This window comes from Myxine glutinosa, chromosome 4, assembly GCF_964187855.1.
Source record: "Myxine glutinosa chromosome 4, kmMyxGlut1.1, whole genome shotgun sequence".
In the NCBI taxonomy this organism is placed as follows: Eukaryota; Metazoa; Chordata; class Myxini; order Myxiniformes; family Myxinidae; genus Myxine; species Myxine glutinosa.
In genome coordinates this window covers 114,125,456-114,139,338 of record NC_136264.1, presented here as the reverse complement: position 1 = coordinate 114,139,338, position 13,883 = coordinate 114,125,456, and the positions used below count along the sequence as shown (strand labels likewise).

The 13,883-nt window shown below is 44.5% G+C and overlaps 1 protein-coding gene across 1 annotated transcript in view; it reads left to right on the top strand.

Moving 5' to 3' along the window:
* Positions 1-6,324: 6,324 nt before the first annotated feature.
* FGD6 (FYVE, RhoGEF and PH domain containing 6) overlaps positions 6,325-13,883 on the top strand; it is an 86,852-nt gene continuing 79,293 nt past the window's right edge. The window contains exon 1 of the mRNA XM_068113142.2: positions 6,325-6,606. The gene's annotated coding sequence lies outside the window, so the exon portion shown is untranslated. The remainder of the gene's footprint in view (positions 6,607-13,883) is intronic.

Sequence of the window (13,883 nt, the reverse complement as noted above, 5' to 3'; positions counted from 1 at the left end):
GGAGGAAATGTTGAGTTGGATCTTGGAGACGGCGTGAAGCTGGAAGGTGTGAAAACATTTTGTTACCTTGGAGACATGATGAATGGAGAAGGTGGATCCGACTCGGCAACGGTTGCTCGAGTGAGATGTGCATGGAAGAAGTTTCGGGAACTGAGTGGCGTGCTGATGAGGAGGGGAGTGTCGTTGAAGCTGAAGGGAAAGGTGTATGCTGCATGTGTGAAGTATTATGATTTATGGGAGCGAGACATGGGTAATGAACGTAGAACAGCAACGAAGGCTGGAAAGGGTGGAAATGCGAATGGTTCGGTGGATGTGTGGAGTATCGTTGAGAGAGAGGAAGACAAATGATGAATTGCGAAAGATGATGGGAATAGAGCCTGTGATGGATGCTGTGAAGAGAAACAGTCTGAGATGGTTTGGTCATGTGATGAGGAAGGATGAAAGTGTTCGTGTGGGGGAGGGGTGTGGGTTGAGAAATGTTCATGCTTGAGAAGAGTGATGGAAATGAATGTAGAAGGAAGTAGAGGATGGGGAAGATCGAGAAAGACTTGGCTAAAGATGGTCGAAGAATAAATGCGGGCAAGGGGGTTAACAAGGGGAGATGCAGAAAATAGGGCAAAATGGAGAAGATTGTCATGGGGACCGCAAGGCTAACCCCTGCTCTTGCAGGGAAAATGGCCTTAAAATGCCTGTTTTTGTTATTGTGTCATTGTGTTGTTGTGTTCCACCCATTGGTTGGACAGTTTGTCTGACTCTACCCACAATTTCTCTACAACAGCCACCATGTTGGTAATTACTATTATGCAAAGTCAAAGACATCTCAGAGTTGTCATATCCACAATCGGGCACTCTATAAGTTTTCCCTTCATTGTAATACTACCGAAGCGACAGTTAAAAGGATTTTGAGCCGACAGGCATCACGGGCCTTGGCAAGATCGGCCTCAGCGATCGAGGCAGCAGTCTTTTAACTTGTATACGACCAGATAACCCGGCATTCTCTCAAGCAGAGCTTAAAGCCATGTCATTAGAAATTAGTCCAAGGCCATTATTTACTTTTATCAATGTGCATACAGTACTACGAGTATATATATATATATATATATATATATATATATATATATATATATATATATATATATATATAAGACTACCATATAAGACTTATTATTATTATTATTATTATTATTATTATTACATGCATCAGGAAGAAGATAATTGGTTTTGGGTACTGGTAGTTTATTGTCACCGGTCTTTTCTGCACATCTCTTGGGATTGTGAGTTGGACAGGTGATCATGATGGATGGGGAGGGGATTTGAAGGCTTGAAGTGTGGAGGGGATTGGCATTCTCTCAAGCAGGGCTTAAACCCATATCATAAAAGGTCTTTGTCTGAGGTCATTATTTACTTTTTTACGATATGTATATATGCGTTATGGTTTTTGGGTTGTTTATTGTCACATGTCTTCTCAAACATCCGTATATCTCACGGGATTGTGAGTTGGACAGGTGATTGTGACGGGCCATGACCTGCTCATGGTCACCCGTCTTGTCTGCATATATTGCGGGATTGCGAGTTGTACATGTGATCGTGTGATATGTGGGGAGAGGGTTTGAAGGCCTGAAATGGGGAGGGGATTGGCATTCTCTCAAGCAGGGTTTGAACCCATATCATTGTGAAAGGTCTTTGTCCGAGGTCATTATTTACTTTTAACAATGTGTGTATATATGCATCAGGAAGAAGATAATTGGTTTCGGGTCATTTATTGTCACCTGTCTTTTCTGCATGTATCGTGGGATTGTGAGTTGGACAGGTGATCATGTGATGGGTGGGGAGGAGGTTAGAAGGCTTGGAGAGGGGAGGGGATTGACACCTGAGGTTTGAGAGGGGGAGAGTGAGAACTTGAGGTTGGGAGGTGGAGGTTGAGGACTTGGGGCTTGTGAAGTGGGATGGTGGAGATTTGAGGACTTGGTCATATTTTACATTACAGCGATTTTTTGCAGGCCCCTGCGAGTAAGAAATAATAGGTGTTTAAACGAAATTGCTTTGAAACTTGAAACATGTATTCATGATGAAGTCAAAGGCTTTTTATTGATCTTTAAAAAAATGAGACCAGTATGTGTTGTTGAATTGCACACAAATCTCAAATCCCCAAAGTCTCATACTAAACAGATGTTATTGTGCATAGATCTATGTAAAACACAGTACGATTGATCATGATATATAACTGTGCTTAAAACAAGTCTTTACACGATTAGCAAGCAATTTGGTAAAAAAAAAACAACAAATCTTGTAAGCCATGCAGAGGAGAGAAATGGGCACCAGTTCTGTATCAATTGCAAATCCTTTCTTGGTGATACGTGTGACCGCATGTTGCCAACTAAGGGGTAATAAGCCCTCATGAAGTCTGGATTAAAAAAACCTGAAAACAAATCAGGTCCAAATATGTCCCAAAAAGTTTTTTCTAAAATTCAGCTGATAACCAATCAAAGCCAGGAGCCTTATGGTCAGCAGGGTCCTCCAGCACAGTTTTAAGCTCAAGAGTAATGTTCTCATCCAAGACGTGTTGCTGATGATCATATATCTGCGATAAATTGGTTGTAATATTTTGTGTTGCGGGCATATCACTAGACCTGAAGGAAAGCACCTTCTCAAAGTAATATCTAACAAGATGAACAATTTATTTACTATCGTCAGGAATATGCCCATCACTGGAAAGAAGACTAAGCAATTGCTGGCTCACCTTGGTCATCTTCTCAAACTTTAAAAAAAAGTTTATTTAAAACAGGTGTCTGAAGGCCGTAAGCCATTAACTCTCATTCTGACGAAGGCACTGACACCATTTTCTCAAATTGATTCCTCAAGCATAGCTTGTTTCTCAAACAGCAATTGACACTTTAGCATCACAAAGAACCTGTGCACCTCCCTATATTTGAAGAATCTCTTGTTTCAAGTCTCCAATACTTGATTGTTTCCATCTAGACCAATTTGTTTTGTACCGAAAACATGGATCTGCACTTTAGCATAGTCCCACCACTGACAGAGGTTTAGAAAGTTATGTTGTAGATAAACAACTTGCTCCCAAAACAACTCGAAGGGTGATAAAAAAAAGAAAGAATGATCACTCAGAAGGGAGATGTGTAAAGACCAATACAAAGTGCGGTGCTTGAAACAGGGGAATGGGAAGCATAATTTTACAGGAAATGGTCAGAGAAACCACAAGGGACAATATCGGTATGCGTCACAAGATTACTAGAAGAGTTAGACATATAAAATTATTGAGCCGAGCAAGTGAAAGATTCTTTCGTAAAACCCGACACCAGCTAAATTGTTGCATGTTTGGGGTGCTGTCGCCATACATCACTGAAGTCATGATGCGATACAGTATCAGAGAGAGGCTTACTTGAAGCTGGATGTGGTTCTGCACTGTTCCGATGTGAACTTGGGTTCAAAGTACACTTAAAGTCGCCACCTAAACACAACGCCGTGTGAGAAGATAGATTTTGCAGTAAAGGAAAGAACCCAGTTCCTCTATCCTTACTATCACTTGGAGCATACACACAAACAAACGGTTGTTGATTGTACTCGCATTCTGCAGAGGCTGGATAGCCTGGTACAAATTTCTATAAAAATAGGGGGAGACACAGACAGACGTGTGCACTAAGAAAGAAAGCGATACCAGCACGCACCGAAGCTGTACTACCAAATAACCAAGTGCCATTCACCTGTTGCTGCCATTCAGCCATACAATCTGCATGAGTTTCTTGTAATAGAAGTACTGCATATCGATTTTATTCAATCTTGGCTAACTGCACAGTCTGCGACCTACACAGTTGACTGCACCCACCATTAGTGTTGAGGCTAGCTATTTCATGCAAAAAAAAGGATACGGCAACATTAACCATTAAACGACCAACAATTACATATTTAATTATTTCCTTGCTTGACATGATACTTTTTAGTCCTTTTTTTTTGTATACCAAGTCGAGGCTCGTGTAAGAGCTAACACATATAATAAAGGGAGTGATGGATAAACAAGATGGACACGACTAGGGCTTTCAGGAAAGAAAAACGGAATTTGAAGGAGGTGGATTTGCGGTGTATTAACAGGGGTAGAAAAGATCAGGGTTTTGGATGGGGGACGATAAGAGATGGTGGTGGGTAGGTGTTTTGAATACCTGGATGGAGGTCTGGGATTGAAGAGAGTGTGGGAGTTTGTTCCAAAGGTGGTTAAAAAAAAAGGAATGAAAAAGTGAATGAGCAGAGAGTCTTGATTTTGACAGTTTCACCAGAAGAGGGTTGTTGCCAATCAGAAATAGGGAGGGCCTCAGATTGTTGAATGACGCCCTGAAAACCAAGAATCAAGGTGTGAATGCCAGAGAGAAAAAAAAAATCGAAATTTTACACGCCTTTTGTGAGACGTTCTTTGAATTCCATAATTTCAATGGGAGGGACAGTCACCAGAGACATGCTCTGATGGGAAGCCTCACTACCAATTACTGAGGCAACGCAAGAACCTCCATCGGTCATAATCATTGCATTGAGAATCCATTACTGAAGCAATGGGCTCATCAATGCAGCAATCAGACATTTTGGCACCAGCACCTTGCTGCCCATGATCTTGACAAGGCTCAGTTGTCTAATTGGATTACTCGATCACAGACAGATTGTTAGTTTCTATACAATTGTTAATCCCCAGAGAGGGGAAGGTAACTTAGTCATTGCAACGTTTAGTGAGGGACAAACATGGAGGTTTAACCTTAAATAACCACTTGTGTAAAGGTAGGAGACCCAGCCAAGACCTTATTATCTCAGTCGTTAATAGCGCAAACAGGTGAGAGAGTTCTTTTCCTTGGTCTTTGTTCCTCTTCTGTAAGATCTGTGTTGATCAGCACCCACACTATTTACATCATCAACAATTATCTCATTAGATTAGACCCATTCTGTTCATTAGCATCTGGGATAGTGAATCCAACCATGGACTTATTCGAGCAGGAGGCCTTTAAATGACCATATTGGCCACACTCAAAACCAGCGAGACTCTGTGGAAACAAAGACCCTGTAGCCATGCTCTTCAACCTTGATTACACCGGCATGTAATGTAGTGACACCGGTAATAAAGTCATATAAACGAAACTACAAAAGCACATGATATGTTTTAACTGGTTTTTTGCCTCGTAAAGGGACCACAGTGACTGAAGAAGCAACGGAACCACGTTTGTTGAGTAACTACTTGGGCATTTTTTAATGAAAGGAGGGATATTTAAAAGGAACATCCTCACAGTCAGCATATTGAGAGGGAACACCTTGACAAACACGTCAGAGAAAAAAAAAGGCCCATGCTTGACTATTTGGGCAACAATGGGTATTGTAGAAACAATGGTTTATTCATGCGGGAAGCCGCTTTTATATTGTTCAAACTGATTATCTTATCGACAGCAATGATGATGTCCTCGATGTCGATTCCAGACAGAGGAGTGCAAACTAACCCATGCTTCCAGGTTAGCCTTTCAAGAACTGTATAACAAGGCCTATCCGCCATCATTTCCACATTTGAAGAAAGCATAAGTATTGTGTGTGTGTGTGTGTGTGTGTGTGTGTGTGTGTGTGTGTGTGTGTGTGTGTGTGTGTGTGTGTGTGTGTGTGTGTGTGTGTGTGTGTGTGTACAGGGTGAGTCAAAAGTAGCGCCCGATTTATATATATATATATATATATATATATATATATATATTGTTGTGGATATGAGGATTGTGTTTTTTTTATTGAGTTTTTTATTATTATTGCTTTATTCTGGACCCTCCTTACTCCAGTTATGTATAAAGGTCAAAGGGCGTCCCATAATTAGGTCATAAACAATCACGTCAGCCAATCATAGATTTCCCCCTTGTTGATAGTTATATCTTTATTATGTGTATTAGGGTAAGGCCTTGTCTTCCATTAAGATGACACTCCATTGCACCAAGTGAAATAAGATAGATTCCCTTCATTCCCCATTCCCACTCCCAAAACTTCCATTGCCAAGCCTCAATTGCCAATTACATCCCCTCCAAGCCTCCATTGCCAACTGCACTGGGCAGTTTGCCAGGTTTGCTACAGCTGTGGGTTGCTGATTTCGCCCCAAAACCACCATTGAACATGTGCTCGGGGCGGGGAAGAAGGGCGTGCCCGCCCATCGTCATCAAGGGCGGAGCCAGAGGGCCGTGCCGACCAATCAGGGCCGAGGCGAGCTGACCGATGGGTGTGTCCTGAAGGCCGGCGGCTTGATCGCCTGAGGCGCTATAAAAGCGCGCGCGCAAGAAGCAAGGACGTGGTTGAGTTGAGTGGTTGGACCAGACGAGTCAGACGAGTCCTGGAGAAAGCACGCGACGTCCACGCAGCAGCAGCAGCAGCCACAGCAGCAACAGCGGCAGCTTCAACAGCAGCAACAGCGGCGGCTTCAGCAGCAGCCACAGCAGCTTCAGACACAGCAGCTTGGGGCCTTGACGGCAGTTTTGAGCGGGGCCGCGAAGGAACGGCGGCTGCCAAACGCGCCGATCGTGCTGCAGTATCCGTGGACCTTCCTCTCCCTCCAGCCATCCACCTCCTGCCAGTCCTATCATCATTCCCCGCGTGAGTCTGTCCTTGTTTGTTCTGTCCCTGGGTTAATTAAGACTGTAGGTAAGCTAGCGTTGCACTGTGTCTCTAATATCTTCTGTAAATTATTTCCTTATCTTTCCTTCTTCCTTGGTTACTTTTGGTTGTAAATAGTAAATAAATTATATTCGTATTCCCTACTTCTGTCTTCTTCTCCTTCACATCCGTGTCACTTTTGTCTTTTCCATATTGAATATCTGTGGTGCGATCCGGCCAACGTTCGGGAATCGGGTTAGTCGGGGTAACTGTTCGGCCGCGGTGCCATCCGCTCGGCAAACCAACATCCTTATCCGCGGGCCGTAACAATATATATATATATATATAGATTTCTGTCAGTTGATTGTACCCTGGTTTAGAATAGGTACACCGTATCCCTGCGTGTCGTAAGAGGGTTGACGTCAGGAAGGGCATCCGGCTATAAAAACATTGCCTCAAAAAGAGAACCATGACAATTACAACTACATATGGGCAGGGTACAGCCCGAAGTGGAGATCGGTTTCTGAGGTATGGGACATGGATTGTAGGGACAATGACAGGTAGATCAGGACAAGTGGTGGAAGTATTGATCAGAAGAAGAGTGGACATATGTTGTGTGCAAGAGACGAGATGGAAGGGAAGTGGTGTGAGAATGGTGAAGGGTAGGCAGGGACAGAAATACAAGTTTGTGTGGCAAGGGTGCCCGGATGGTGTGAATGGTGTTGGTGTCCTGTTTTCTGAGGAGTTTGTAGACAGTGTGGTGAGTGTGACTAGAGTGAGTGATAGGTTGATGATGGTGAAAATGATGATTGGAAAGCTCTTGGTGAACGACATCTTGAGATATGCTCTGCAGGTTGGTCGGAGCGAGGAAGAGGACAAGTTCTGGTGTGCGATAGACAAGCTGATGGAAAACGTGAAAGATGAGGAAGTTGTTGTGGGAGGAGGAGACCTAAATGGACATGTGGGAAGGAGTATGGACGGTTTTGAGGGAGTTCATGGGGGTTACGGATAAGGTGTGAGAAATGGAGAAGGTGAAAGGATTTTGGAGTTTGCTGATGGAGCTGATTTGTTGATTTGTAATACTCAGTTCCAGAAAGAGGATAATAAACTTGTTACATACACGTCGGGTGGGTCGACGACAATCGTTGACTACCTGATGGTGTGGAGGCGAGATAGGGGGCACCTCCGGGACACAAAGGTGATCCTGGGGGAGGAAGCTGTTTCACAGCACCACTTGGTTGTCTGCGACGTGAGGGTGAAAGGTGCAAGGAGAGCTCGGCGGGTGAAGTACCAACCGAGAATGAAGGTGTGGAGGTTGAAAGAGGTTGGATGTCAATGAAAGATAGTCTGGGAGCCGTTGGTGAGGTATGTGGATGGACAAAAGGACTACCGAGGCACTCGGAAACATGGTGGTGGGATGATGAAGTTGGAAAGAGGATTGATGAGAAGAGGAAGAAGTTCAAGCAGTGGCAGAAGGCGAAGGGTACGGGAGCAGAAAAAGCAGAGCATGAAAGTTATAAGGCAGCCAAGAAGGCTGCAAAGAGAAAGAGGTAGCAAAGGCGCAGGAGGCATGTCAGAAAATGTTCGGAGAACGCTTGGATTCGGAAGAGGGTCAGAGAGCGGTATTCAGGATTGCAAAGCAGATGGTGAAAGAGAGGTGTGATGTGATGGGGGTGAGTTGCTTGAAGGATGAAGTGGGACAAATCGTTGTGGACCCAGATGGAATTAAAGGAAGATGGAAAAGATATATGGAAATGCTGTTGAATACAGAGAATGAATGGAATGGTAACATAGAGAGTAACCCAGTTTTAGGACCGGCAGAGAAGATAACTGCGAAGGATGTTGAGGAAGCGATAAAAGCAATGAAGAGTAGAAAAGCGGGAGGGCCGACGTGAGATGTGGGAGATATGTTGAAGGCAGCAGGAAGTTGGGGTGTGAAGAGAATGACAGAGATCTGTAATCTGGTGGTGAAAGAAGGCCGCATTCCAGTGGATTGGGAACTGAGTACCCTCGTCCCTCTATACAAGGGGAAAGGTGACCCTCTGTAGTGTAGCTCGTACCGAGCGATAAAGTTATTGGAGCATGGAATGAAGGTATTGGAAAGGGTGTTAGAGAGGAGGATAAGAAAGAAGGTGAAGATCGACGAAATGCAGTTTGGATTCATGCCAGGAAGAGGAACGACAGACGCGCTCTTTATTGTGAGGCAGTTGCAGGAGAAGTGTGCATCAGTGGTTGGTACCAAGTCCACTGCTATTTGTAGCTGTGATGGAGGAGGGTTTACCGTGGGAGTTGTTGTATGCAGATGATCTGGTGTTGATTGTGAAAAGTATGGATGGACTGAAGGAAAAGATGAACAAGTGGAAGGAATGTATGGAGACAAAAGGTCTGAAGGTGAATATTGGAAAGATGAAGATGAAGGTGATGGCAAGTGGTAAAGCATGTGGTGAGGTGGAAAGAACTGGGAAGTGGCCATGTGCTGTGTGCAGGAAGGGTGTCTGAGTGAACTCCATTCAATGTACAATGTGCTCTGAGTGGGTTCATCAAAAATGCAGTGGTCTGAGGGTCATTTACCAGTGTTGCATCTACATTCAAATGTAAGGTGTGCATGGAGGGAGCTGCAGATGGAGGAAATGTTGAGTTGGATCTTGGAGACGGCGTGAAGCTGGAAGGTGTGAAAACATTTTGCTACCTCGGAGACGTGCTGAATGGAGAAGGTGGATCAGACTCGGCAACGGTTGCTGGAGTGAGATGTGCATGGAAGAAGTTTCGGGAACTGAGTGGCGTGCTGATGAGAAGGGGAGTGTCGTTGAAGCTGAAGGGAAAGGTGTATGCTGCATGTGTGAGAAGTGTTATGATTTATGGGAGCGAGACATGGTTAATAAACGTAGAGCAGCAACGAAGGCTGGAAAGGGTGGAAATGTGAATGGTTCGGTGGATGTGCGGAGTATCGTTGAGGGAGAGGAGGACAAATGATGAATTGCGAAAGATGATGGGAATAGAGCCTGTGATTGATGCTGTGAAGAGGAACAGGTTGAGATGATTTGGTCATGTGTTGAGGAAGGATGAAAGTGACTGGTTGAGAAGAGTGATGGAAATGAATATAGAAGGAAGTAGAGGACAGGGAAGACCGAGAAAGACTCGGCTAAAGATGGTGGAAGAAGAAATGCGGGCAAGGGGGTTAACAAGGGGAGATGCAGAAAATAGGGCAAAATGGAGAAGATTGTCATGGGGACCGTACTGCAAGGCTAACCCCCGCTCCAGCAGGGAAAATTGCCTTAAAATGCATGTTGTTGTGTGTTTGTTGTCAGTTGATTGTTTGTTTGCCATTTGTATTACAGTGTACAAGAAGGTAGAAATAAATGAATGACATTTTTATCTAACCATTTATTCGGGGGAAAATTATTACGGAAGTGTACCCAGCTGTTTTACTTGCAATTTTCAAAGTGCCCTCCCTCGTGATCGATGCACAATTGCAGCCGAGCAGGCACAGAGTGGCACACACGCTTGCAGAGTTCGATATCAATTTCCTCAAACTGTGCAGTGATTTGATGTTTGAGTGAGTAATGTTTCACAGCCGCAATGTGTTGATTCATTGAAAGGTAATTCATGGTTCAATTTGGTGCAAATTCAGTAACTTTCCAAACTCTCAGCAATAACCTGCAAAACAAAAACAAAAATAAATAAATTAAGAAAATTAATAATCTGCAAGACAATTATTATCAACATGACATCCCAGAAAGAATCTGACAGCCGAAAAAACAGAAATCGGGCGCGGGCGCTACTTTTGATTCACCCTGTATATATATATATCTATCTATAATTCCAGTAATCTCTGTGTGTTTGTTTGTTTGTTTGTTTGTCTGTGACCGCTGTTTCTCGACAACCACGGGTCCGATATACTTGAAACTTGCCAGGTATATTGCTGGGGACCCGAGGATGTGCCTTTTCAAGGTTTCATATTAATCGGACAATTACTTACCGAGCTATGTCCAAAAAACGATTCAACCAATCAGAGAGCAGCGAGCTATCGCGTGTGCCGAACGTGGCGAACACACTCTGCCTCGGATGGCACATTTGAGAGCGTATTCATTTATTTCCCGTCGGCAAACTATGTTGGCGCTATGTTGGCGTTAAACGATGTTTTAAAACTAATTAAAACCCCGGGGGGATTGTCACTGTACTCGCAAGCCGTTCGCCGTTCGCTTTGGCGTTGCGAATGGACCAAAACATTTCATGAACCAAACCATTTCATGTAAAGCGTTCGCCGTTCGCTTTGGCGTTGCGAATGGACCAAAACATTTCATGGACCAAACCATTTCATGTAAATAGAGGGGGGGATATAATTTTAGATATAGATATAGTACGGGCATGCCCTAGTATATATAATCTCACTCGGAACTCGGAACTCACAGCTCCCCTTACGCCGTTCACTCACTCGGAATTCATGACACTCTTTACTCAGTTCACTCACACGGAACAACTCGTGGTCCTCCTTACGCCGTTCACTTACACAGAATATCTCACAGCTCTCCTTGCACCGTTGACTCACATGGAGCATCTCACAGCTATTTTCGTTTGTAAAAAGATAAACTGCATAAAAACATTTTATTCAATGAATTAAAAAAAAAATTGACTGGTCAGGATCTTGGGCCAGGAGCAAATGGGGCAGGCTGGGTGAAGATCCCGCTATAATCTGCAATTGACACACACACACACACACACACACACACACACACACACACACACACACCCATATGAACCGCGGCCTGTTCAAAGTAGTGTTGCCGTAAACCATAAGCACGCATTTAAATTTCAACAACATGACAACCTCAAAGCACCAAAGGTTTACCTTTAAATAGGCATTTGTTTGTTCATTGGTGTACTTTCTACTTTTTAAAAGAAGGAAATAAATTAAATATTAAATATTAAATATTATCTATTAAATTAAATTAAATTAAATATTAAATAATTAAATATTATCCCATCTTGTCTTCAGTTGTCATACCCTTCCTCCCGTCCATGGTACACGTAATCTTGTGGTGAGGCTGTTGCCCAGAAACAACTTGCCTTCGTCTCCTGGAAAGCAAATCCAACGGAAGGAAATCTCATTTCCTTTCACAAAGCCCGAAACAAGTGTGTGTCCACCCTCAGGAGAGCCAGGAAACAATATCTCTCCGTTCTCAAGACCGAACTCTCTTATCTGTCTCCCTCTTCCAAATCCTGGTGGCGTCTGGTCAAATCCGTTTCTGGTGTTTGTTCCCCCTCCATCCCCTCCCTTACCTCAAACGGCTACACAGCTGACTCCGCACGTGAAAAAGCTGAATGCCTCAACTCTGTGTTTGCCTCTAAATCTTGTGTCCCAAACCCATCCCTCTCTGTACCCACCATACCCAGTCGTACCCTGCTGCTCCTGGACTCCGTGTCCTTTCCTCCTGACAAGGTGGAAAAGTTTCTGTCAACCCTCGACTCTGATTCTGCAACTGGACCCGACGGCATCAGCCCACGGGTCCTAAAATCCTGCTCTGCTGCTCTATCTCACCCTCTCTCTGTTCTCTTCACCCTCTCTTTTGCTCAAGGTCAACTGCCATCTGCTTGGAAATCAGCCAACATCACCGCTTTGCACAAAAAAGGTGCAAAAACAGATCCTAGCAACTACAGACCAATCAGCCTTCTCCCAATTATCAGCAAAGTCATGGAATCCATCATTGCTTCGGATATGAAATCTTTCCTCTTCTCCAATGGCTTGATCTCTGATCATCAATTTGGTTTCAGACCAGGTCACTCTACTCTGGACATGCTGCTTCTGCTGTCTCAACAATGGATGGAGGTCCTCAATGCCAAACAGGAAATTAGAGCTGTCTCCCTCGACATATCACGTGCCTTCGACACGGTCTGGCACCCCGCTCTGCTCACCAAACTCTCCTCCTTTGGTATCCATGGAAATCTCCACGCATGGCTGGCGGACTTCCTCTCTAGTCGTCGTCAACGTGTGGCCCTGAATGGGTTTCTCTCATCTCCTCTTCCTGTTCAGGCTGGAGTTCCCCAAGGCAGTGTTCTGGGCCCCGTGCTTTTTCTGGTCCCCGTGCTTTTTCTGGTCTTCATCAATGATCTCTCTGACTCTCTCGAAAATCCTCCGAAAAAAACTTTCTCAACAATCCTCTCCAAGAAGTTCTGTCGCTCAAGATTTTGGGTCTCACTATCTGCCATGATCTTTCTTGGGAAAACCACATTTCCAAGCTGGCCTCCAAAGCCAGTCGCCGACTGGGCATCCTCCGTCGTGCGAAGTCCTTCCTCGGCACACCTGAGCTCCTCACCACATACAAGGCTTTCATCCGCAGCTCAATGGAATACTGTTCTCCCCTATGGGCCGGTGCTCCTGCCTCACACCTAGCTCGGCTTCACGCTGTTGAAACCAAAGCTTTCAGAATTATTGGAATCTCCCGCGATGAAGCTATCTTTGAGGGCCTTTCACTCACTCACCGCAGGCAGGTAGGTGGTCTTTCTGTCTTCTACCGACTCCTCTCCGGCCTTGCACCCCCAGCTCTCTCTGTGCTCTGTCCCCCAAATATTCCTACAGGTCGCACAAGATCTGCCAGCAACCCTCTGATGGTTAAACTGCCAAAATCTCGGCTCTCTGCTCACCTTCACTCTTTCATTCCTCTTTTCTCCCGCCTCTGGAACAAACTCCCTCACTCCCTTCAATCCCACTCCTCCCTCCAGGTCTTTAAAACAGCTGTTCACCACCATCTCTTATCTTCCCCCATCCAAAACCTTGATCTTTTCTACCCCCGCTAATTCACCCCAGATCCACCTTGTTTGAAATTCCAACTTCTTTCCTGGAAGTCCTGGCAGTGTCCATATGTTTTATACCTCTCCCACCGCCCCCTTCCCATGCCCCCCCCCCCCCAAAGCCCTCGCCCTCTCTCAGATCTCTCGATGTCTCCATGTCTCTCGGTCCCTGCTCTCAAATGTTGTGTTTGTGTCCTTCCCCCTCTCTCCCCATCTTGTCTACCGCTCCTGATGTTATATGTTTTATGTGTCGGTTTGTCTTTCTGTGTGATTAATGTTCGCTCTTTCACGAGCCTCGATCTTGTATACAAAAAAAAAAAAAAAATAAATAGACAATAGGCATAGCAGGAGGAGGGACACATTCTTTTACTTCTATCTTTAATTTGATTTATCTTGCCTTCCTTACTCGGAGATTTCCCCACGGACGGAGTATAAAGTTATGACTGCAGAAGCCTTGCCATCGATCCTGCTGGTTAATTATTTTCATT